The sequence below is a fragment of the Lytechinus pictus genome, chromosome 3, assembly GCF_037042905.1.
Source record: "Lytechinus pictus isolate F3 Inbred chromosome 3, Lp3.0, whole genome shotgun sequence".
Taxonomy (NCBI): domain Eukaryota; kingdom Metazoa; phylum Echinodermata; class Echinoidea; order Temnopleuroida; family Toxopneustidae; genus Lytechinus; species Lytechinus pictus.
The window spans coordinates 67,670,294-67,696,785 of record NC_087247.1 but is presented as its reverse complement, the minus strand read 5'-3'; the positions used below and the strand labels follow the sequence as shown (position 1 = coordinate 67,696,785).

The window sequence follows — 26,492 nt, the reverse complement described above, 5'->3', positions numbered from 1 at the left end:
GAGCAAACATTGAGATGAATGATAAGTTATGCCAAAAAAATATGATAATTGTTTGAATATACTGTATGTTAGTGGGTCTCGCAATGAATGATAAACATTAAACAACTGCTTTTCTTGAAAATTCACTGTAAGAAGAATTTGTCAAAATGAATTCTGAAAATATCTCGTATTAAATTCAAAGTGACAATTTCACCAAAAATTTGTGCTACCTCAATTCCTCAATTTGACTTTTAAACAGAAGTTGAGCAATGAGTGAAGAAATACATCTTTCAAGTTTTTTTTTACTAAATTTTTTCCATTATAAAGTTATACCCATTTTGATTTGGGGGACCTTCCTTTTTGTGTTATGTTTAGATATCTCATTATAGGAGAAACTTTACCAGTCTTGTTGCCACTAAGACTAAGAGCCAGATATTTTATTGTTTCCAGATTTTATTTCTCATTTAAACTAGTTATACTTTTCATCTTTCATTCTACCTGTATTCCTGTATGTGTAACATATCTCAATGAAAAGTGGGTAGTTCTTAATAAAATTCTATTATTTCTAAAGTAAGATGCCGTAACTGCAAACTTTGTGAACATATTAAAACTGCACACATTCTCATCGGTATTCGGTGATCAGTCAATCAATTTAAAACTGGGATTTCAGCCTCTCTACCTACACCAGGTGCACTCTGAATAGAGTTCACAAACAGTCGACTGTCACGCGGCGTGTCGGTATATGTTACTTTCTCTCTCTTCCCACTCTGTCACACCCTTGGCAGGGAGTCTGTCAGAATCCTTTGTCATCGAGGTACATTACTCACCTACCTTCATACCCTGGGTTTTAGACCAAATACAATATATACCCCTATGGTATCATCTATAGGCAGATTTTTATTTGGATTCTTCTTGGCTGCAGATATTCAAATGCTGTTCCAAATTGCAGATGTCAAGGTTCTGCCATTTTATTTGATTGTGAGAAACACATTTGACAAACTGCTTTAACAGCCCTCCAAGACTGCAGTGGGAGGTTTTTTGTACAATATAAAGTAAGGAAGCTTATATATTTCTATTTGAGGATCTACAAGATAGAATTGAATCAGAACAGTTTGTGAAGTATGTTGATTAAAGATACCATCCTATAAGTGTAATACGAAACTTGATCATCTTGAATCCGCCTTCAGCATCGGAAGAGTAGCTACATAAGACACCTTGGAAAAATCTTGAAACGAGCAGACAATTGAATAATCTCATGAAATGGTATCAGCAGGATAGCTCACACTTTGCTTAGGGGACTTGATATTGAATATCTCATTACATATTCTGTACTTCTTGAAAGAATCATCTGACATCTAATCCCATCCCAAGTCATGGACATTGAGGCTATGGTGGGTGCGAGTGGGAGACAGCAAGCTATCACATGAACTTCCAACATGAGATATTTTATTGAGGAACTGAGAAAAGAGAAAGTTTACTTCGTGTCTGGATCGCTCACAGTAATGTGAAAATTACTTAGCTGTCTCACGCTTTTGTCATTCACGGCTAATTTGAAGGCCTGATGATCTCCCGCTTCCCAAGTAAGTACACATAAAGACCCTGCATTTGGTCTATTGTTGAAGTAAACTCTTCTATCAGATAGTACTCTGATATTTGCAGAACATGGCCATAGACAGGTTGCTAAGGCATCATCACCCGTTACTAAGGGCAATTTATAAGTGAGGGGATGCATTGTCCTGTATTTCATCTCATTTATATCAATTTACATTGTATTCATTCTGCTGGTTGTACTTTATGAGATATTTACCAAGTGACACTCTGACTGTAAACCTTTGGTCAAATAATTTGCACAGGACTGCTTGTCAACAGACTGATGGTGTGAAGAGGCCTTTTAATCAATTTATTCAACAGGTACTCTACTTAAAATGTAGAGTGTGTACATTTACAGAACAGAATGTAAAGAGTCACAGAAAAATGGTGACAATCACTCTTTGTTCCTTTTTATTGGATTAATTTTTGTCTCACCTGCATAGCAGAGTGATACTATAGGCGCCGCTTTTCCGACGGCGGCGGCAGCGGCGTCAACACCAAATCTTAACCTAAGGTTAAGTTTTTGAAATGACAGCATAACTTAGAAAGTATATGGACCTAGTTCATGAAACTTGACCATAAGGTTAATCAAGTATTACTGAAAATTCTGCCTGAGTTTCAGATCACATGACCAAAGTGAAAGGTCATTTATGGTCAATGAACTTAGACCATGTTGGGGGAATCAACATCAAAATCTTAACCTAAGGTTAAGTTTTTGAAATGTCATCATAACTTAGAAAATATATGGACCTAGTTCATGAAACTTAGACATAAGGTTAATCAAGTATTACTGAACATCCTGCTTGAGTTTCACGTCACATGACCAAGGTCAAAGGTCATTTAGGGTCAATGAACTTTGGCCAAATTGGGGGTATTTGTTGAATTACCATCATAACTTTGAAAGTTTATTGGTCTAGTTTATTAAACTTGGACATAAGAGTAATCAAGTATCGCTGAACATCCTGTGCGAATTTCAGGTCACATGACCAACGTAAAAGGTCAATGAACTTTTGCCATAATGGGGTATTTGTTGAATTGCCATCATAACTTTGAAAGTTTATGGATCTGATTCATGAAACTTGGCCATAAGAGTAATCAAGTATCTTTGAACATCCCGTCCGAGTTTCAGGTCAAATGACTAAGGTCAAAGGTCATTTAAGGTCAATGAACTTTGGCCATGTTGGGGGTATTTGTTGAATTACCATCATATCTCTGTAAGTGTATTGGTCTAGTTCATAAAACGTGGACATAAGAGTAACCAAGTATCACTGAACATCTTGTGCGAGTTTCAGGTCACATGACCAAGGTCAAAGGTCAATGGACTTTGGCCATGTTGGGGGTATTTGTTGAATTACCATCATAACTCTGTAAGTATATTGGTCTAGTTCATAAAACTTGGACATAAGAGTCATCAAGTATCACTGAACATCTCATGCGAGTTTTAGGTCACATGACCAAAGTCAAGGTCATTGAACTTTGGCCATTTTGGAGGTAATTATTAGATTGCTGTCATAACTTTCAAAGTTTATAGATATAGTGTATAAAATGTGGATATAGGAGTAATCAAGTATCACTGACAAGTTTTAGGTCACATGATCAAGGTCAAATGTCAATGAACGTAGTATTGTATCATTATATGAATGGTGTATTTTGTGAAAAATTATTTTATAGTAGTTTTCAAAGTCAGCACTGCTGCTATATTGAATCGCGTGATGCAGGTGAGACAGCCAGAGGCATTCCACTTGTTTTAAACTTCTAGTTCTTTCTTGAGATGCATTGTGATTTATATAATTTTAATGTTACTGATAATTCTTTTGATACATGCTAATGAAAGATTTCGCTATTAATTAATTTCATATAGACAGCTAGCACACAGTAAAAGAGCAATCTCTTCAAAGAAAAAAATTAGAAAGGTTTGAGGTTAAAAAAATCAACCTCAATCTCATTATAATAAATCTAATGTCTAAAAGTGAACCATTTTGGGTTTTAAATAATTTGCTAATACCATCTCTTACATCTTTCTCACTTTATTTTTTATGCTTAGTTGCTATCATCAGTAAATACCCCCTTTATTGTAGAGGGACATTGATCATCTTGCATTTAAAAGAGGGGAAATAATCTCTCAGTCTATACAAATATTGATCTTATTTTTTTTTTATAGATAAATTTAGTTAGTATCTTGAAATAAGCTCATCTTCCAAGTGAAGAGGGAACAGACTTGTATACACCATAGAATATTTCAAATCAGATTGGTAACACATGATTTAAGATAAGATGGAAAGATCATAATTTGTATTGATTTAGCACTGTTTATAAATTGGTTGTCACTTATAACATGATTGTTTATTCTTTCTGAAGTTCCAATGTGAATCCTCGTGGCTGTTCATAGCAGAAGTAAGGGTCTTCTATCTACCTTAATGGCAACCTACTCTTTGGAATAAGTTGATCAATGCAATTTATATTTAGGATGTTGATGTTGATGATGATGATGATGATGATGATGATGATGATGATGATGATGATGATGATAATGATGATAAAAATGATTAAATGATGATGATGATGATGGTGATGGTGATGATGATGATGATGATGGTGGTGGTGGTGTTTGTGTTTGTGATGTTTGTGATAAGGGATACTTGATTAAAATGCTGATCTTTATTAGAATCATCAATATTATCTGTGGTAGAAATACATTTCTTCACCCAGGCTTTCTTATGATACTGTCCGCTGTCTGACCTTGTCTGACAACTCCAAGTATTCAGCACAGAAAACTTAGCTGTGAGAATATGAGGCACATGTGTTCTCAGGATGCAGTGAGGCCCTGTTATACCTGTCAAATGATTCGATAATTAGAATCTTCTAGGGGCTGTTCCGAAAGCTCAGTTCACTATTTTTTTTCGGTGAGATTTATTTATTATCTCTGCCTACTATGTATCTCATATTACTAAAGATAAGAAGTATCATATATTTCTATATTATTGAATATATACAAAATTATACTATAGCAAGAGCACCCCCCCCCCCTAAAAAATAAAAATCAGACAAAAATTACCCCTACTTAATTATGGAAACGTTCATGTCTGGTGTTGGGGAATTCGAAAGTTTTGGACTGCTGGTCTCCATCTATTTATTTTTGACTGTCTTATTTTTCTTCCCTATATTTGATTTCCATGGTTATCATTTTGATAATGATGATGGTAGTGAAGATAATTATGAAAGTGATGATATGATGCTTAAAGGGTCTAGAATTTGATATTGACACCCCTTATGATTTATGTTTAAAAAAAGCAGACTACTAAAAACTCAAATTTTGTGTATTCTAGTATCATCCTTCTCATCCATCTTGATCATTTCAACTGATTCCCTTAAATAATTCATGACAGGGCAAACAAATGAAAATATTTCCTTTTCCCTCAGGTGAAGTATGAAAGTAAGTTGTTACAGTCGCCCATAAATTTGATATTTACTAGCATATTTGGTGGATGAGATAGTAGTTGGTTTTAATCTAAACTAATGTACAGTCTTACCCTGCTAGGCTCATGGATTGTGACACAGGGTTAGAAAAAATATAGGGGTGAAGGGGGGGGGGTAGAGAAGAAGAGAAACCGAAACAAGAAACCGACTGATGCAGTGATAAAGATGATTGAATTGAAATACAAAGAAAATCATGCTTTCCAGTTGGGAGAGAAAACAAGAGATAAAACAGTGAACTAGAGAATTATAGGGGGTGGGCAAGAGAGGGAGTGTAACTTTCTGGAAGTCATCATGTGATGTGACAGATATCCCCTGACCTCATGGGGACAAGGTCATAGTTTCGTTGTGAAGGGGGTAAAGATAAATGGACCTATTTATCACACCCCAGGGACCTGCAGTGGTAGAACTTGAAGATGACAAGCCTGACATACTTTATGTTACAATACAACACAAGAGGAAATTTAATTCTTTACTCTGTGGACAACCCATGATTGTGAAACTGAATTGTGAGAGTGTGATTATTTTTGTATTTTTTGGAAGTACTGGATCCTGTCAATAGTTATCTCAAGTTTAAAGAGGTGATGTGTTAGTAGACATAGGCCGTGTTTATGCTTCCACTTTTCAGGTCAGAATCAGCGTTTCCATACGTGATTAGTCCAAAACTCGGTAGTGTCCTTGCTTACTTTCATTTAAACGACGTTTCAAAACGATCGTAAACTCACAAAAAAGGTGCGTTTGTATACGTCGTTTGACCAGAATCAGGCTTTCTGGGGAAGTATAAACAGAACCAAGATCGTAAATGTGTTTAAATGACGTCATTTGGTACATGCTTCCAGTGAGATGAAAATCCGCGGGCAAATACAGTCGCATTGCTCCATGGTCGCATGTCCACGGAATTACCTCTCATCTCCCTTGTTACATTCGCATTTGTGATAATTGATTTAAGTACTATCACTAGTATTACGCTTCCAATTTGTCATCATGATGAATGTTGAGGGATTTACACCCAAAAAAATGAGGAGACATCGCCAGATGCCCCAGTAGCATAAACAAATATATGTTTTATTATTTTATTATGTATACTTTAATATTCTTTATTTTTTCTCACAATTATCCTCACCAAGGTGGAAATTATATGGCTATGTCAAGTAGCTCCATGCAATGACTAAAATATCGGAAATTGTTCGATGTTTGAATAACAGTCGACCTACCCTCCCCATAACAAAACACCCAAAAAAAAATTTTGAAAAAGGGCGCGCCCAATTTGACCTCGCTTTCCTGCTCAACGAAAATTACGATGCGAAGCCAGCTGGAGTTTGTGATTTCGCCTCTGAAAAGTTAAGCATAAACAGCACTCCCAGAACCATGTTTACGATCGGCGTTTTGAAACGATGTTTGAAAACGCTGATTCTGCCCTCGCAATGGAAGCATAAACACACCCATAGACATTCCCAACTATATATAGGCCTATCATTTTGTTGAAACACTTTTATAGGCACACCTGTAACTTCTTTTAGTACCTTAGTTGGTTGCTTGATTCTTGGGGAGCTGGATTGGGTCAGATTGATTAATTGAACATTCATGTGCATGTGCACTCATGAAACCCCATGAACTCCAAGCTAACTCTTCAAGTTTTGGTGAAACTTGATCTTAATAAATTATGGGACATAAAGAGAGTGATGACATGTCATTCTTCACACCTCTTCCAGGGTTACCCATTAGTGTTCCCAAACCTTATGACCCAGAGATTATAATGCTCCCACTCTCTAAAACATTTCTTTTCTTTCTATTCACCTTCCTATTCAAAGGTAACTTAAAGGTAGGCTCATTTAGAAAATGCATACATGTATGCTTAGAACAAATAGAAGAAACTACCATTAGGCCTATTCATTTTATTAGACTGCTTGGAAGTTATAGGCAAGTATTTCTTAGAAATTTACTTTATACAAGAAAGATTGTATGAAGTGGAATGATTCCAAATTTCCATCCTCGTCTCGATTTCTGATTTCTCTTGCATGATTTGTAAATGTGACATTATTGATAGATTTACAACTATGAAATATCAGCTCATGATTTTTTTCGTCGTCCGTTATTCATTAGAACCAACATCATTTTCCTCTGTTCATGTTGATTAATAGGCAAATTAATTTCACCTTTGATTATACCTTTAATATGTGTATCAAAACCACATGATATCCCCCAGACTATGTATTGTTATGTCTCGGGATGTGATAAAGGTTCTCATGCTGCGATGTTTTCAACAGCTCCCAGGGTGCACTAGGGGCACAGCAGCTATTCACCAGGAATGAGAGAATTAACAGTTTCATGAGAAAAACAGCCTTTGTCTGATAATGTAAAAGAGCTAAAGGGGGAGCTTTTGAATGCAACCGGAGACTTGTTTGTGGATTAAAGCTCATGAAAGCATGGTCCAATTCAGTCCAGTCAATCATTCTGTATAATAGCATGGATGATTTGTATACAAGAATGAACCATCAATTTGTATTGATCATATTCTCACCTTCCAAAACAGTTTTATACAATGAGAGAAAAATAGTATTTCTCCTGAGAGAAATTGAATGTTGTGATGGTTATTGCAATATCTTCAAAAGTTCTAAATATAATGTTTGCTTTGAAATCAGACAGTCTATCTCCTTTTGATATTGTACATCTCTCATGTTGACTTGTAGCATGCATGAGACACGTATAAACAAGATATTCTCCAAGCAATCATTCTAAAAGGCCTTAGGTGATTCAATGTTTGCTGCTAAACATGAGTTCTTCTGTTTATTCACATGTTAGGGTTCCATTGTTGTCTCAGTGTGAATTCAACTCCCTACTTTACCCACTCATTTGGCAATCTGGAATGAAACTTATATCAAATACAGATTCTCAACATATGAATTTTTCACTTGGATATAAATTTTAATTCATAAACATTATTTGGATCAGCAAGTTTAGCAAAATAGAAAAGGGTAAATCAGTGTACTGACAGTAACAGGCATAGCTCACTAAATAATGTCTGTTTCTGTTGGATAAATCCTAGCACATTTCATTGCAATTTTTTTTCAAATCTTACTATTCATTAGATACCCCATGGGCGGAAAATCCCAGGGGGGACAGGGGGTACGTGTCCCCCCTTCTAAAAAAAGTAGGGGGACAAATGTCCCCCCCTACTATTTTTGGTCTTTGATGATGGTAAGAAATACATCACTCAAAATCGAAAAAAAAAATGTATTTTGGGACGAGATGACCTTACTTTTGGGATGACAACCTTTTTTTCCCCCTTTTTTTTTTACTTGTAAAATTTATTTTCGTCAAAATGACCTTAAATTTGGGGTGATAACTTTTTTTTTTTTTTGCTTGTCAAATTCCCCCCCCCTACCTTTGGGAGAGATTTCCGCCCCTGAGATACCCATAGAAATCGTGTAAAATCAGTGGTAATGTTTGAATTGCATGATATTACCAGAATGAATAGAATAGTTTGTAAAGTTAGAAGATGTGATTGATTGTATATCCGAGTGAGTTATTGTGTTATAACCAAGTTAGCTGTTCTTTGTCTTCACAAAATATCTGTCCCCCCCCCCCCCCCCCCGCATAACGACATGATTTATTGTCTCATACTTTCCCAGCATTCTATTCAGTCAGAAATGGAGCCACATTTTAGTGTTGAAAGATGGCCTTTGGCTTGGCTCTCTTATTCATGCAAAAAATATGCCTGGTTTCCATTCTCTTAAGATTACAACCCCTGGCTTGAATTTCACAAAAATATTGACATCTCAGCTCTGAGCTTTACACATAATCCCCCTTCATGTTCCTTCTCTTTCTTACCTTCTATGCCTTTACTTTCTTACCTTCTATGCCTTTACTTTCTTACCTTCTATGCCTTTACTTTCCATCTTTTTTCCAGCTCTATAAGAATTTGTTGAATTCCATCATGTCTTATGATAATTATCAGAACCTTTGAGGGTCTTGGCTGCTTCCCTTGATTCTTAAATCAGAAAACTGTTTGCAGATGTGATTGCGCTGTTGGGACAAAATACATGCACGATAAGTTATCATCTCCCCCCCCCCCCCCCCATATTCTGATTTTTTTTTTTTTTTAATTGTCTGCTCCTACTTTTAAGCAGATACTTTTATCACCTGGTCTGGATTACAATATATTGTAAAATGTAAGTTTGTGTTTTTTTATATTAATAACATGTATTGTTTGTAGACATCTTTTATATCTATACCCCAACATACCTCATTTCACTTTATCCATGATTTTATTGACTCAACATAAAACTTAATTAGTCTTTTTAATTCAGTCAAATTCTGGTACAAATGAAAGTCAGTGTGGGTACTGCTTTGTTCTAATGATAACTGAGTGGTTTTAGGGGACCTGATAAAGCTTGCATTCATACAATCTTTAATCTCATCTGAAGACTAGCATCAATCTTACCACTCAATGATGATGAGGTTGAAATGAAAACTGGTCAGAATTCTTATCACCTAGGAAACAGATGAGATAACAAGAAAGAGTAGGTATCATTCATCTCTTGTTTCGAGAAAAGAAGGAAAGATGATGTTCATTTGGATTCTCTTCTGTATTTAAAGGTCAAGTCCACCCCAGCAGTATATTGATTTGAATAAATAGAGAAAAATAAAACTAGCATAACACTGAAAATTTCATCAAAATCGGAAAATAAGAAAGTTATGGCATTTTAAATTTTCGCTTATTTTTCTCAAAACAGTGATATGCACAACTCAGTGACATGCAAATGAGTGAGTTGATGATGTCCATCACTCACTATTTCTTTTGTTTTTTATTGTTTGAATTAGATAGAAAGATAGATAGATAAATGGTTTTATTGATAAAAATCACATATGAAAATACATTCAGGCATGGTAGTGTAAAAAAAAAAACTAAATTGCGTCATGAATTTACAATAAAGGTAAACATTGTATATTATTTGATGGAATATTAATTATCACAAAAAAATCATTTAAAAGAAAATACAAAATAATTCACAAGGACACACTCATTAAACATTCATACCCAAGCATGCACACACCCTCTCACTCACCCCGCATCCAGACACACACACACACACACTATACAAACAAAAGTGCATACTCAAATTTACATGGGGTGCATAAAACCAAATCATTAGTACGGTTATTAGGCTGCGTTTATGCGACCTCAAGCCAGAATCATGATTTGAATCATGATTCAAAACACAAACATGAATCACAATATCACAGAATCAGCGTTTAGACGACCTTCATTCCAATGCTGTTTCTCCTCAGATTCTGGCCAATCCAGTGCGCATCACTAGTGCGCAGTTTGACAGAGGAAGTTTTTCGCACGTGTTTCGGCTCTCGAAAATTATTTTGCTTCCATCAGAATTCAGTCTATACCTCATTTTGTTTACTTCTATCATAAAGGGTCCATATGCTTCTATTCATCTTGTTAGTTTATCCAAAATGGTGTTCGGAAGTGAATTTCAGCGTAGATCCAATTTGATATTGATACTGTATACTCAACAACAACTGAGATCATTGTCTGTCCAGTTAATTCATTTACTAGAACTTGAAGTACGTTGAAGACATGACCAAAAAATGAAAAGTAGTGGACGATGCGATGACCAACACAGAACTTGAACATGACAAGAAATGAATTCATAGTACATAGTCATGTACATATAATGAGCATATAGAGCGCCTTGAGCTTGGCAAGAGTCAAACCGAAAGTAGCCCGACACAACAGTGAGGTCATATAATCATGATTGTAATCACGATATCGTTTATTCGAACATTTTCGTACGTGATTCTGCAGAAACGTCTTTCCAAACGCCCCTTTTTTCGTGTTTCATGTTTGTGATTCTAATCATGATTATATTCAATTTCGACTAAACGCAATCGTGATTCTGCAGAATCATGATTTGAATCATGATTCAAATCATGATTCTAGGGTAAAAAAGTGGCGGATAAACGCACCCTTAAACAGATGGGGGGGAACACTGCATTGCTAGAATAATACCCCTTTCATAAACCTATCCTCCAATTAGCCGCCTAATAGTAATTCGGATAATTCAATAAAAATTGCGTTCACAAACTCCGAAAATTATCCGCATTATTTTTACGAGCGCCCGTCCTGAAAAAGGCGGATAATCGTCACGACAACTGGACACGCCCCCTCCGATGCAGTTGTGTTGGAAAAGGGTGACCTTGTGACCGCACCATGGCAATTATCCGCATTATTTGGAAATACGTTCATAAATTCAAAATCTTGTCCCGATGCTGCTATTATGCGGATAATTGCAGCATCAAAATAATGCGGATAACTCTGGTCCTCCTCCGATTTTACGACCAAATTATGCTGCTATTAGCCACATAATTGGGTTTATGAAAGGGGTATAAGATTCAAAGGAACAGATGTCAAGATATTAAATTTAAAGCGTATGATGAAAAACAGAAAGATATGTAACAAATTTATGAAGGTTGGGTAGGGAGACATATGAAGGTCTCCAGATTTCAAGTGTATGTGTGTATACAATATTTCATTTTTTTACAGATTTGACCATAGGGACCGACATGACTGAATCATATAGTATTAAACAATGCTAATTCCACATGTTCAGGGAGGAATTAATCACTGTTTCACTTGACAATGAGGAGAAAAATTCATATAATAAAATACAAAAGAAATAGTGAGTGGATGACATCATCAGTCCCCTCATTTGCATACCAATCAGGAAGTGCATATAACTGTTTTGTGAAATTACGCAAAAGTTTTAAAACGTCATAACTTTTTTATTTTACATCCCATTTTGATGAAATTTTAAGTGTTATGTTTGTTGGATTTTTCTCCTTTTATTCAAATCAACTTTTTGTTGAAATGGACTTCTCCTTTAATAAGAATAAAAGTAAAAGTATTTGGACATTGGAAATAACATTCTACTTACCCCCTTTGAGATAAGGAAACTTGTTTATGACATTGCACTATTCAGAATAGTTTTAAATAGATAATGTAAAGAAGAAATATGATATGGATGTAGTTAAGGAAGTTTTTTTTCCAGAGAGTTGTTATGGGGAAGGTACGTTGACTGTTATTTAAACATCGAACAATTTCCGATATTTTAGTCATTGCATGGAGCTACTTGACATAGCCATATATTTTCCACCATGGTGAGGATAATAGTGAGTAAAGTATACATAATAAAATAATAAAACATCTATTTGTTTATGGGCATCTGGCGATGTCTCCTCATTATAACTCATGTTCCAGGTTTTTTTTGTAAATCCCTCAACATTCATCGTGATGACAAATACTAGTGAAGTAGTGATAGTACTTAAATCAATTATCACACATGCAAATGTAACAAGGGAGATGAGAGGTAATTCCGTGGAGGTAACATGCGACCATGGAGCAATGCGACTGTATTTGCCCGCGGATTTTCATCTCACCGGAAGCATGCACCAAATGATGTAATTTAAACACGTTTACGATCGTGGTTCTGTTTATACTTCCCCAGAAAGCCTGATTCTGGTCAAACGGCGTTTACAAACGCACCTTTTTGTGAGTTTATGATCGGCGTTTTGAAACAGCATTTAAATGAAAGTAGGCATGGACGCAACCGTGTTTTGGACTAATCATGTTTGGAAACGCTGATTCTGGCCTGGAAAGTGGAAGCATAAACACGGCCTTAGAGGGTTATCATGTCAGCCATTCCAAGGACACATGCCTTTATTAATTTCCATGGAAGAGTAATTTGCTATAGGAGATGTTATCAAAGAAAATCTGCCTGCAGGAATGGTATTAAATGTGGTCTCAATAGGTGGTTTCAAACCGCCTCGATCACACGAATCCCCGTTAAATTACGAGAACATTTTTAGGCTAAAAAATGCCCATTAATTATTCCTGCATTCACACCGCCCCAAAACATATCCTTCGGGATAAATTCCTGAAGTTAGGAGCATGCGCAGTATGGTCTAATAAGCAGGCAAGGCGCGAGATTCAAAACCACTAGCCCAGCAGCCACCCACGGCACCCGCGCCTAACGACACGCTGGGCTAAAAGTTCCCGTAAATTGCTTTCACATTGCCAAAATACCTGCGACCTTGGAAAAATCCCCACGAAAGTTCTCGTAATTTCGCCAAGTACCTACTATTTAGCGGGTATTTTCTTTCGGGGAAATTACGCGTAGTTTGCTTTCACATTACCAAAATACCTGGTATTTTCTGATCGGGGTAAATTTCCCGATCAGAGAATACCTGGAACTGACAAACCTCGAGGCAGTCTGAAACCACCTACTGACACTACAATTATTGTATAATGATTGGGATGGATTTACCATGGACCTACTAGTAGGTCCATGGATGTACTGAGAAAAAAAACACCAAATCTTTATCTTGTGATGATTCATGATGTGGCCTAACTTTTTGAATCTTTAAGATGAGTTCTCTAGTAAAAATTGAAATCATAGATTCAGATCTTTGATAAATTATTTTTTAACAAAAGGAACACTGCATATTGTTGCTGATTTTACCTACCGCCACTAATTTTCTGTCATTTTTTTTTAATTTGAGACTTTGGCATAGTCGGAATGCCTGTTTATGACTATTGATTTATCAAATTAAAAAATATGCACATGGTATGTATGGTTTTACGATGTGACCTAGACTACCTGTTTTTAGCTCATCCGGCCCAAAGGGCAAGATGAGCTTATGCCGTGGCATCCGTCCACAATTTCAAAATGCTTCTTCTTATTCGCCATTTCAAGTCCGATTTCAATTCTGTTTGCTTTATATGATAGCACTAGGTGGGGGATTTAAAACTTCTACACAGAATTTTGAAACTCATTAAATATGCTAATTTATGCGCATTTTTCAAAATTCACAAAAAATGCTTCTTCTTCTTTATTTATCGACTGATTTTGAATTGTTTGCTTCCATCTGGTAGAGCTTTATAAGGTTCAGCAAACTTGTACACAGAATTTTGAAATTTTGACTAGAACAATTTTTATGCTAATTTATGCGAAATTAATTTATGCATATTTTTAAAAATTCACATAAAATGCTTCTTCTTCTTTATTTGTTGACCGATTTTGATTTTTTTTTTCCGTCTGGTAGAGCTTCATGAGGTTCACAAAGCTTGTACACAGAATTTTTAAATTTGGAGTAGAAATTTATTTATGCTAATTTATGCGAAATTATAAATAACAGAAAATGCCTCTTCTTTATTTGTTGACTGAATTTCAAAATTCCTCTTCTTTGTTATTTCAAGTCTGATTTCAATTCTGTTTGCTTTATATGATGATAGCATTAGGTGGGAGATTCAAAACTTCTACACAGAATTTTGAAAGTCATTAAATATGCTAATTTATGCGTATTTTCAAAAATTCACATAAAATGCTTCTTCTTCTTTAATTGTTGACCGATTTTGATTTTTTTTCTTCCATTTGGTCGAACTTCATGAGGTTCACCAAACAATTACACAGAATTTTGAAATTTTCAGTAGAAAATTATATATGCTAATTTATGCAAAATGTATTCACAAATCACAGAAAATGCCTCTTCTTTATTTGTTGACCGATTTTGATTTTTTTTTCTTCCATCTGGTAGAGCTTTATGAGGCTCACCAAACTTGCACTCAAAATTTTGAAATTTTGTCTAGAAAATTATTTATGCTAACTTATGCAAAGTTTATTCATAAATCACAAAAAACGTTTTTTCTTTTTCACTTATTGATAAATTTCAACTTTGTTTGCTTTATATGATAGCTTGAGGTGAAGATACAAAATTTCAATACAGAATTTTGAAACTCATTAAATATGCTAATTTAATCATATATTTTCAAAACTCACAAAAAATACTTATTTATTTGTTGATTGATTTTGATTATTTTTGTTCCATCTGAGAGCTACATGAGCTTCACCAAGGAGTTTAGAAATTTTGACTAGAAAATTATTTATGCTTAATTTATATGAAATTTATTCATAGATCACAAAAAATGCTTCTATGTCATTTCTTCATCAATTTCAATTCTATACATGTATCCTCAATTTATGTCACCAATGTAATTCACTACAGTGTCAACTGGGCTGAAATTAAAATTGTGTTAAATTTCGTTGCGAGATGCCGGATGAGCTCCACATCATTGATGTGCGAGTTAAGTAAGAATAAACAGTTTCTGAAATATAGTCTACCTGGGCTTCATTTGAAATGTTGACAAAATACTAAATTTGAATTATGAACAAAATTTTGCTTATTATGTATTGATGGAATATGCTGTAAATTTGTATAAATAATTTCTCTGGTTTCCTTCAAAGCACGAAGATAGGACCGTTTGAAAAACATCAAAATTGAGGATAAGACTATCTGAAAGAACATCCAAACTTTTAACATGATTTTTTCAAAATTGAGTTTTTTGGAGACTAGCCAAAGTTTAGGCAGGTTCCACAAAATCACTGAATATATTTGAGGAAACCAAACTACTAGTGAGTTTAAAATTGAGATATTGGTCTGTTGTCATTCAGACCGACAAAGCTCTTTGAAAGGTGGTAGTGTAAGCTTGAAAAATATCTTTTCACAAGGGTTTTAGATGAAATACATGTGTATTGGAATCTGGCATATGACATAAGTTCAGCCTGATGAATGATCATCCAATGAAAGGAAAATATGGATGACTCAGAATCTAGGAATGTTTCTTTACATGGCCTTTGCCTTCTTCTCTCTTTCTCTCACTTTCAAATTTGACATCTATTTCTTCTCCTTTATGTTTTCCATGTTTTTATCCTCTATTTCTCAGTGGAAAGAAGTCACCAGGCATCCATTACCATCCAAGGGTAATTCCTTCCAATTTAGCATGTAGACCTACTTGAATTTTGAAATTGGATGTGCTGTAGGATGCTCTAATGTTTGACATGTGTCAATATCCTAGGTTTTGCTGCAAAGTTTGCAACCATTATTTCATGGCTTTGCCTTGGAGTGGATGGTTTAGGTCATTATCATGAAATTCCAACTTTGCTGCACATGTATTAATTTAACAGAAGCAAATGTCCTACACTGTTTCTGTGCTCCTATATACAATTGGATGTGGTAATATAATATCATCCAGTTATCAGCTAGAACTGCTGTTACTCTCCGACCCGTTCTCATTACACTTTCTAAAACTAGTACTGGAAACCGGTTCAGGAAACCAGTTTGGAAGATCGCTTTGCTCCCATTTGATCATCCAAAAATGGTTTTCAAAGTCACTTCACGTAAAGCGATCTTGTTGCTACGGGAACGCTCTCAGTGGGTCGACACGTTTCGCGCAAAATTTGAAACCGCAGCACAGGCATTCTACGCACATTGTGTGAACAGTGTGTGGAGAAGCTCGCTCAAAATGTGCAAAGATTGCTTCCCGAAGAATGGTTGTGTCCTCACACTAAATCCAGTTTAACGAGGCAATGCGATCTTGAAAACAAGCACATGAACCACTATTTTTAATGTTTGCAAATTTTAGGTATACCTTCCTCTACTGCAAAGTTTGGTGAAAATGACATGGGTTTAGGATAAAGTGCAGCATTTATTGTACTTCACAAGTTTGTGATTGAAATTTCACATTTTTGAGATTGAGTTTTTGTTATGTTTCACACCATTTTTAATAACTGACAGTGATGCTAGACAAGAACAAACAAATAGCAATATAAATAGATTCTCCATATTAAGGATACAATAACTATATTGCAAAATTTGATTAAATTTTCATGAATTTTGACTGAGTAATAAAGATTTAGACTTATAGTTGTGATCATGTTAGGTCTAAAAATGCAAAATTCTTTTGAATGCACAATTCTTAAGAACATCCATTTCTGTGAATTTTGCAGCTCTATAGCAAAAAATCAAGCACATGGACACGTTAATTTTTGCATATTTGGAATATTCAGGTGCTAAACTATCTATGCAAAGTTTGGTGAAAATGACATGGATTTCGCTTTAACTGTAGAACGTCTTTAAATCTTCATATCCAAGTAAATTTTTAAGTCGTGCATAGCTTTATGAACACCCCTCCAAAAAGCATGCAAGAGAAGAAAAACTCAGGACAACTTACTATGCAACTACATGGAGTACCGGTAATGAAGAGAATGGATGGAGAATCTTTTTTAAAGAGACAATAAACATTGGTCAAATCCCGAGTAAGTGATGGTGGTATTTTGTATCTTGGTCAGGATGCATTAGTATGATAGAGGTGAGAGAAGTCGTGCAGCGGAAAGCAAGAAGATTGTGAATCAATGTTAATTGCATTGCTGGATTACTAGATTTCATGGTCTGACTAGGTTTGGTCTTCTCTGTCATCATCCTATCTCAGTCATCATCTTACATCTGTCTTGCTATGTAAGGAGGTATCTTTTTATGTCTTCTTATTTTCTAGATGTCTTTCTAATGAAAGTTTTTGGAGTTGCAACAATGATGTTGTGCTATTTAGCTTATTTGAGTTCTATTCTGGAATTCTAATTAATTTGTGAAGTACATTTAGGAAATATATCCATAATTGAATTTGTGAAACATTGAGTTTGAAGTATAGAACAAGTGCCCATATTCCTTTGCAACCTTGAAAAATGAAGATATGCATTTGATCATATAGAATTGTCTTCTAGATTTTTAAATAGCCAGCAGTACACAATAAGAATTTATCTCAGTTTATTCTAAATGACACCATACTATGATTGAGTAATACGTTCATTTCATATTGAGAAACCCAAACATCATTTATTCTTTACCTGTAAATGTCATATTGTACATGCAGGGAAAAAATAATGAATTCATATTAATTTCATGAAATAAATGGGTTATGGTAAACACCTTGCACTATTTTGCACTATCAACAATGTGTGAAAGAAATGGAATCACTGATGTGACTGTAACCATGGCGATGCTGTACATTGACAAAATGAGATATGAATGCTCTCTCTAGACAGAGTCTATTTATTTCTGTATCAGTCAATGGATGATTTATTTATCTTCCAGGACAAATTGTCAATTTGTGATGTTCTTTGTCATGGATAGAATTGACAGCAGAGTGCTAGAGAAAGGTAATCATCTAGAGTGTCCTGGTGTAGCCACCGAAGCATTTCATCTTTAATTTCTTTAGATATTATTCATGATGCTCACATTGATGGTCTTATTTTGATAATGAAATTGTATTGTGAATGTTTAAAGGGATATTGATCATCTAGCTTGGTCTGAAAATAGAGTGTAAGATAGTATGCACATGAAGAAGTGATTAAAATTATGTTGAATATTATACATAGACGTTCATATGATGAACATTGGAAAGTTTATTTAATTGAAGGAAAACAAATATTTGATAGAGTTATTAGAAGAACAATCCAAAATTGTCTATAATCCAAATCTTCAGAGTAATTGTCTAAAGTTATACAAATATAAAAGAAGAATAGTAAGCCATTATTTGAACTGTGTATTCAATGAGTCAAATGCTTGGCAGACATTTATTTTCCCATTGTCAACAAGAGTTAAAAGCAAACCTTTAAATCGAATGAACAATAACCCATCGATAGTCATTCAATCAGAGATATAGATCATAATGACCTGAGGATATTATACTTGTATGAATTACCTTTGATATTGATCTCATTTCATCCCCCCCCCACCCTTAAGAAACAGGGTTTTTATCACCTATTTCCTTGCTGATATCTCTTGTCATATCTTTACTTCTAGGCAATATACCTGTCATGAATAATTTCAGTTGCAAATGCTTCTTGATTATTTTTATTCAATTTCAGATACATCATATCACAGTGTAATAGTGTCCTGTATGTCTAAAGCTTTCCCAATGATCATAGCATTGTGTTTGAGAATGAAGGATAAGAAATTCACCATTCAAACATCATTTTATACATGTGTTAAGGCCTACATTGTACTATATCATTTTCATCATAACCACAATGATGGAATAACATTGCATGAATCTTTATTTTAATGTTTTACGTTTTTAATATGCAGTTGCTTTAGAGATATGAAATCATTCCTTGTATGATATATTTTGCTCAACTTGCACTTAATCAGATTCCAGGATATTTTGTGCAACAGAAATTGATGTATTTTTGCCATTCTGCTATTTTGCTATTCAATTCAGGTTCAATTGTTCTATGTAGGATGAGCAATTGGGCTTTGCTTTTAACATCAGCATAATTTACATTCCTTACTGTTATGTTGAAAATAACATCAATTGATTCATGAAGAGAATGTATCGTGCTATAATTTGTAAGACATTGAGAGAAAAAAACTTGTTTTAGAGAAATGAAAACGAAATTATTTTCAATATTTTTTAAATGGTATGAATTGTTTCATTTAAAATTTATGGTTTCTATGAATAAAAGTTGAAATTACTCAGATAGATTAGATATTTTCTTGATATTCCCCAAGTAGCTGGTCTATTTAGCCCAATTTCAAATTTCATGCTCCATTGTCACTGTCAATAGACTTCTATGTCAAGGGGATTCATTGATCAGATCGAGTGAAACTTGGAGCTTTAAAGAGCACCTTTGGGTGCTATCCTTTGCCTTTTCTCCCCACCCCCTCATTCTGTTTTGGGCCCAATTCCTTCTTGGCCTTTTCCCTGAGTTTAGTCTGCTTTATATAACAGCAGTTAATAGTCAGGGGCAATTCTATAACCCCCATTTTTATGATTTCCTTTTTCAAATCATATGTGTCAGTCATCACAAGACAGACGGAGGAATTTAAGTTTCACCATCGTTTTATTTTCTCAAAGTTCTTCCAGCTCCCCTTTCTAGTCCTGTACAGATGAATTTTTAGGATGTATTTTAATGGATAATCTAAATACTTCAAATAAAGAAGAATCTTATCCCAATCATATTCCTTTTTTTTGTATGTAGGCCTACTTAGTGATTTCATGTAGATTTGGGAAAATTTATCATTTTTGTTTTGAGTGAAGTCAAAACGTTTTACCTTTCCACATGTTCAGAATTATTTGCACTCATCGCAGAAAATACCAAAGACTCAAAGTCGCTCAAATATGGTAAGTGAAAGGTTTGTTGATAATGAAATATAATGAAGAAACCACCCAAAAGTCTCTGATCCCTTTCCCTCTGCAAGAAGTATTCTTTGATATTGTATTTTCTGATGGACATATATAGACACCATTCTCACTACCATCCTAAAACTAGTTTAGTGGAAACTAGGAAAGCGTGATGAGAATGGTCAAAGCGGTCTGGGAAGCGATCTTCCAAATCGGTTCAGAAAACCACCTCGCGATGCAGTTTTGACGATCGCTTTGCCTCGTTAAACTGGTTTTAGCGTGAGGACACAATCGCTCTTCGGGAAGCGATCTTTGCACATTTTGAGTGCTACTCCACACACTGTGTGTAGAATGCCTATGCTGCGGTTTCAAATTTCACGCAAAACGTGTCACCCCATTGTGAGTGTTCCCATAGCAACAAGACCACTTTTGTTTTTGTTGTTATGAAAACCACTTTCGGGTGATGAAATGGGAACGCTAGCAAAGCGAGCTTCCAAACTGGTTTCCTGAACCGGTTTCCAGTAAACTAGTTTAGAAAGTATACTGAGAACGGTGTCATAGAAACTTTATCTTGACATAGTAGGTCTCAGCATTGAGAGAAGCAGTAACTGAAGATGATGCTTTTATCATATTCATTCATTCATCGTGATGACAAATTGGAAGAGTAATACTAGTGATAGTACTTATATCAATTATCACACATGCAAATTTAACAAGGGAGATGAGAGGCAATTCCGTGGAGGTAACATGCGACCATGGAGCAATGCGACTGTATTTGCCCGCGGATTTTCATCTCACCGGAAACATGCACCAAATGACGTCATTTAAACACGTTTACGATCGTGGTTCTGTTTATACTTCCCCAGATAGCCTGATTCTGGTCAAACGACGTTTACAAACGCACCTTTTTGTGAGTTTACGATCGGCGTTTTGAAACAGCGTTTAAATGAAAGTAAGCATGGACGCAACCGTGTTTTGGACTAACCACGTTTGGAAACGCTGATTCTGGCCTGAAAAGTGGATGCATAAACACGGCCTAAGAGGATTAAACCTAACTGAGGACAAATTGGACAAGCACTTGTATTTTTAATATACAGTCATAGATAATCCCAACCTTTATTGGCACTGTAATACTGTTCATTTTGAACTCTTTCATCTACTAATTGGATGTATAAATATATTTGATGTTGCAGGTAAACAACATAAGTTTCTCTTTTGATGGTATGTGTAATGCTTGCGATCTCCACACTAATGCACCTTTAAAATCCATTCATTCAAAATAGATTGTAATGCTATAGTAGGCTGATCCATCACCTAAGATGCTACATGAAGCAATATGATCAGACGATCAAATGATGAGAGCTCTGACAACCTCTGCCCCAGTGTGTCACTCACTTACATGAAATATGATGCACCTAAAATCCTTCTGGATTTGAGGTAGACATACCTGTGAATATCAATCCTAGATATCAAATTTTAACAGTCTGCCTAAGTGTGAAACTTACAAGATTATTTTCTGAATTTATTACCATTTGTTTATAATGTATATCTTATGCTGTCAGTATTTCAGTTACACTCGCTGTGAAATATGAGGAATAGTAAACTGAAAATTGTCAAGAGTGTAAAAAAGGCTTACTTGCAGAAATAAGATTGGCCTAAGGCTCCTGCTAGACATTTGAAAGTCTGGGATTCGATTCCCGGCCACGGCACCTATGCCCTTGAACAAGGCATTTCATCAACAGTGCCCTTTTATCCTAGATGGAAATGCTGTATGCATTCTTGGTAACTATATAGTTGTGCACTTGTTTAAAAAAAAATGTGCTCCCTAAGTAATACCCAATACTTAAAAGAAAAACAGATATGTAATAATGACAAGAAATTTACAAATTTTGTGTATTGAATTTCATTGTAATTTTATTAAGGCCTATTTATGTTTTTTTATTGTACTAATTTCTGCCTTCCATCTGTTATCATATAGCGTATAACCATTTTGGTGATATTCATAACTCATTAATAAATAGTAGTAGGACTTGGAAATGGAATGAACTGAAGTAAAGAACACTCAACCTTCGATGAAGAATGATCCCATAGTGTAAAAGCCTCAAAAGGTCAGTGTTGTTGGACTTGTTTGTTCTGATTTCTGATTTCATTTCAGTTGTGTCTCCAACAACTTGTATGCCATGGGGCTTAACAGGTGTGAACTTGTTACTTATCAAGGTGGGTTTTATATGAACTTTGATCATTACCATGAGACATGGAATAATACCCCTTTAGGGGTGCTTCAATACTACTTTATTTGTTCCAATATCCATAGTGATATCTTGATGAAGGAGGAGGGTTTGGAGTCGGGAAGAAGGCGTCAAGTAGGTAAGAAAAAGGTCAATATTGCAACCGGCTACTGCATTGCAATCAAAAAGGCGGGTGCTGAATTTCAAGCATCATTGTGCCTGCTAGTATGTAGGTTTATCTGATAAACATGGCAGGAAGGTGTGTGGCCTTTGCATCTATTTCCTTTGCTGATATAGACAGTGTTTAAATCTCATTATTACTATCATTTCATTTCTTTGTGTCTCATACCTTTTTATTTAGAATTAACTAAATACTACATGACATGTTTCATACATTCATTATAGATATAATTGCACAAGATACAGATCATGTGTAATAATATGTTTATATTTAAATAGCACAGTAGATTATATTAATTAAAGGTTAAAAACCAGTAGTTGCAGCAAACAATTTTTTTCCATGAGAAAGTCTTTTAAATCAAGGTTAATTGTCAAAATATTATCATACATCTATTTCTGGTACATTGATGTAAACTTATCTCTGTAAAATCATGAAATCTTAGCTCAAAATCGATTATTCTGATGATCACTTACACAGAAAAGCATATGAGGGACGGTGTATTAATATTGCTTCGAAAAATACCCGATATTTGATGGAAATCTGTGCTTATTTTGCTCATTTCTCAGCAATTACACATTTTCTTCCAGAGATATTTGGCACATATTTTTTATTAATACATACAAAAAACTTTGGTTGTAATTTCATAGGATTCTATTCAAACTCATTTTGAGATTGTTATCACTGCTGGTATTTATCTTTAAGGTGGGTGCATGGATGGAGGAAGCATATCTTTTCAGAACCATTTGTGGGTCATGGAAAATGTAATTAAATTGCTACCATTTTGTAGAACAGGCAATGGGTTGAAAAGGAATGATTAAATCATCAAATAATGGATGGTTTCTATGGAGACTAGTATACATACAAACCTTTGAATAACATAAAGTGTTTTTAGTACCATGCAGGTCAATGTTAATTGTTTTCATAGCTGCCCAGTATCAAGTACAAGGAGTTTGATTTGATGTCTTTAAAGCTCTTGTTTAGTTAGTCATGATATATCTGAAGGTTATTAATGATAAACAATACATATAGGTGTCAGATCAAGGACAGTTAACAACAATTAAACATCACTAAAGAGAAGACCTCAAACTATGTGACCCACAACAGCGATTTCTGGGGGAAAAGAGAGCTACCAGAAATATACAAGGATAAAAGAATTGTAAATATGTCAAAATCAAATATCAGCGGACATATAGAAAAATATGCCCACTTGCAAGAGTTGCAAGACTTCTTGTATATACTAGCCTTAAGAACAAAAATACAATCACTACATGTAGACTAACAACAGGTGCGGATCCAGGGGGGGGGGCACGTCCCCCCCCCCCCCTTTGAGAAGCAAAATCTGAAATTTGTAATGTAAAAATGCCATGAAAACAGAGGTGTGTCCCCTCTTTTGAACTTGAAGACCTTTTTTTTTTTTTTTTTGCTTGTCAAATTTTTTTCAAAAAAATATGCCCCCCCCTTTTGGAAAATCCTGGATCCGCCCCTGAGTAACAGCTATGACTTTCAAGAGATTATTTGCTTTAATGGTATTGAAAAAGATCACAGAAATGTTAACATGAAATTGAAGCAATAGCTTTAATAGTAGCTGTGTAAAAGTAAGTATGAGTGCTTAGATAATAGATTATGATATCTTACATGTATGACTTGCCTAGGCATACAATTACAAAATATTATGTCAGTTTTAATTTCATAAACAGGATGTCTCGGTCTTCCTCATATCCCCTGTCTCTCTGTCTATCTCTCTCTATGTTAATTAGGAGTAAGATAACATGTGATGATAATAATTAATAACCAGGCTGTTATCATGTTCAATTATTTAAGTGCTTCATACTTAACATGTTTGTTCTTTATCATAATACATGTCGGTGAATCTACTTCAGAAGACATTACCATCATCACATCAGGATCTATTAGTGGGCTTTCATTGATTTCACTACATCTCTTACATAATACTGACAATGCGTGATGAAGGACTAGTTAAAATCACAAACTGGGTCTAATGCCCACTTATTAGTGTTCCCATTATGTTTACCAGTTTGTACAAAGGTCATGGGAGGTATTTTCATTCATTACGAAGCTCCTCTCTGGGTGGTTTCAGACCGCCTCGAAGTTCGTCAGTTCCAGGTATTCTCTGATCGGGAAATTTACCCCGATCAGAAAATACCAGGTATTTTGGTAATGTGAAAGCAAACTACGCGTAATTTCCCCGAAAGAAAATACCCGCTAAATAGTAGGTACTTGGCAAAATTACGAGAACTTTCGCGGGGATTTTTCCAAGGTCGCAGGTATTTTGGTAATGTGAAAGCAATTTACGGGAACTTTTAGCCCAGCGTGTCGTTGGGCGTGGGCGCCGTGGGTGGCTGCTGGGCTAGTGGTTTTGAATCTCGCGCCTTGCCTGCTTATTAGACCATACTGCGCATGCTCCTAACTTCAGGAATTTATTCCGAAGGGTATGTTTCGGGGCGGTGTGAATGCAGGAATAATTAATGGGTATTTTTTAGCCTAAAAATGTTCTCGTAATTGAACAGGGATTCGTGTGATCGAGGCGGTTTGAAACCGCCTTCTGTCTGTCTTGATTTCAACTCAAATAAATATACTGCCAAACATTAAAGGAACAGAGCATGGATGACTGTTTATCATTGCAGGTCTATCATGATCATGTTTGATGTAAGACTCATAGGTAACAGAAATGAAATGGTAGTTTCTTTTAATTTAGGGGAAGGGAGCAATGTGATAATGAACTCTGGTATACATGAACCTTCATAAATCGAATTCATAGTGGTTTAAATCAACAAAAGCTCCTGATTGTGGTTAGATATAATAAATCTTAATTGTCTGGAGCTGTCTCATAAAATGTTTTACCTGGTTTTTGGAGGAGGTCAACCACCTTCCTATTTTTTGTTAATATAGCTTATTGCCAAGAATGAAAGAATTAGGGAAATGTGAATGGGTCTATTAATTTAGTGTAGTAGAGTTTTATCCCAACTAGGCTGTACCTTGGTGCCAAAATGCTAACCATCTCAAGCTATATGATAACCACAGATACTAATATATTTCCCAGTTCTGTTTGAATTTATTTTCTTTGCTTCACTATTACCATTATCTACAATATATTCATGATTTTCTCATAGATCGTCTTGCAAATTTCATTTAAAAACTTTTCATAGTTAATCTTTATATTTCCTATGTCTTATAATCACCTCATCCTTACAGTAGCCAAAGATTTAGCAGTCTACTCCATATTCTTCCAGACTGTACCTTCTTAAGGGCCATCTGCACCATCCCGAGTTTTCAAATTAGCGCGCTATTTCTGATCCGGCAAATTATTCCGATCTGAACAATCTCGAGATTATTTGTAATGGAGACGCAATTATCGCGCTAGTTCATAGGATTAATCTTGAGATTGCAATCCCAAGTCAGCTTGGGATTATTTGCAAAATAGCGTGCTATTTTACGAATTATCCAGCTAATTCGCAGGTGCAGACGTACTCGGGATTATTTATCCACGGCATCAGACCATAACGCATCGATGCCTCGCTCGAGCAGGAATCGCTCTCCTTGGGATGGTGGAAACAGGGTTTCTTGAATCTCAAGATTAATCGCGAAGAGGGCCGATCGGGCTAAAATCTCGAGATCGAGCAAACCCGGGCTGGTGCAGCACCGCCTTTAGGGTGGAAGAAAAGTGTGCTTATGCGGTTACATCTACCTGGCTTTTTTGGTTTACACATTAAAACCACAGACTGCATTTTGGATTTAGGTCTCTTCGGTAATAGTCACCCAAGTTCTATAGATTATACAGTTTTTGGTGTGGTATCTTAAGTCTAAATTCTGTGAAAACCCATCCTAATCAAGTCATGAAATTCAATGACTTCTATTACATCCAGTTGATTTGTGGCATATTCTAAGAATGATTTCCTTGGATAAATAACCCACCTTATAATTAAGTTGTTAGAATGCTGGCATATGATTGAACTTCATCTCACTGATCACACAAACGTCTACACCACAT

At 35.3% G+C, this 26,492-nt stretch overlaps 1 protein-coding gene across 1 annotated transcript in view; it reads left to right on the top strand.

Annotated features, from left to right (window-relative positions):
* Positions 1-687: 687 nt before the first annotated feature.
* LOC129256785 (uncharacterized) overlaps positions 688-26,492 on the top strand; it is a 64,336-nt gene continuing 38,531 nt past the window's right edge. Inside the window, exon 1 of the mRNA XM_064097627.1 lies at positions 688-1,559. The gene's annotated coding sequence lies outside the window, so the exon portion shown is untranslated. The remainder of the gene's footprint in view (positions 1,560-26,492) is intronic.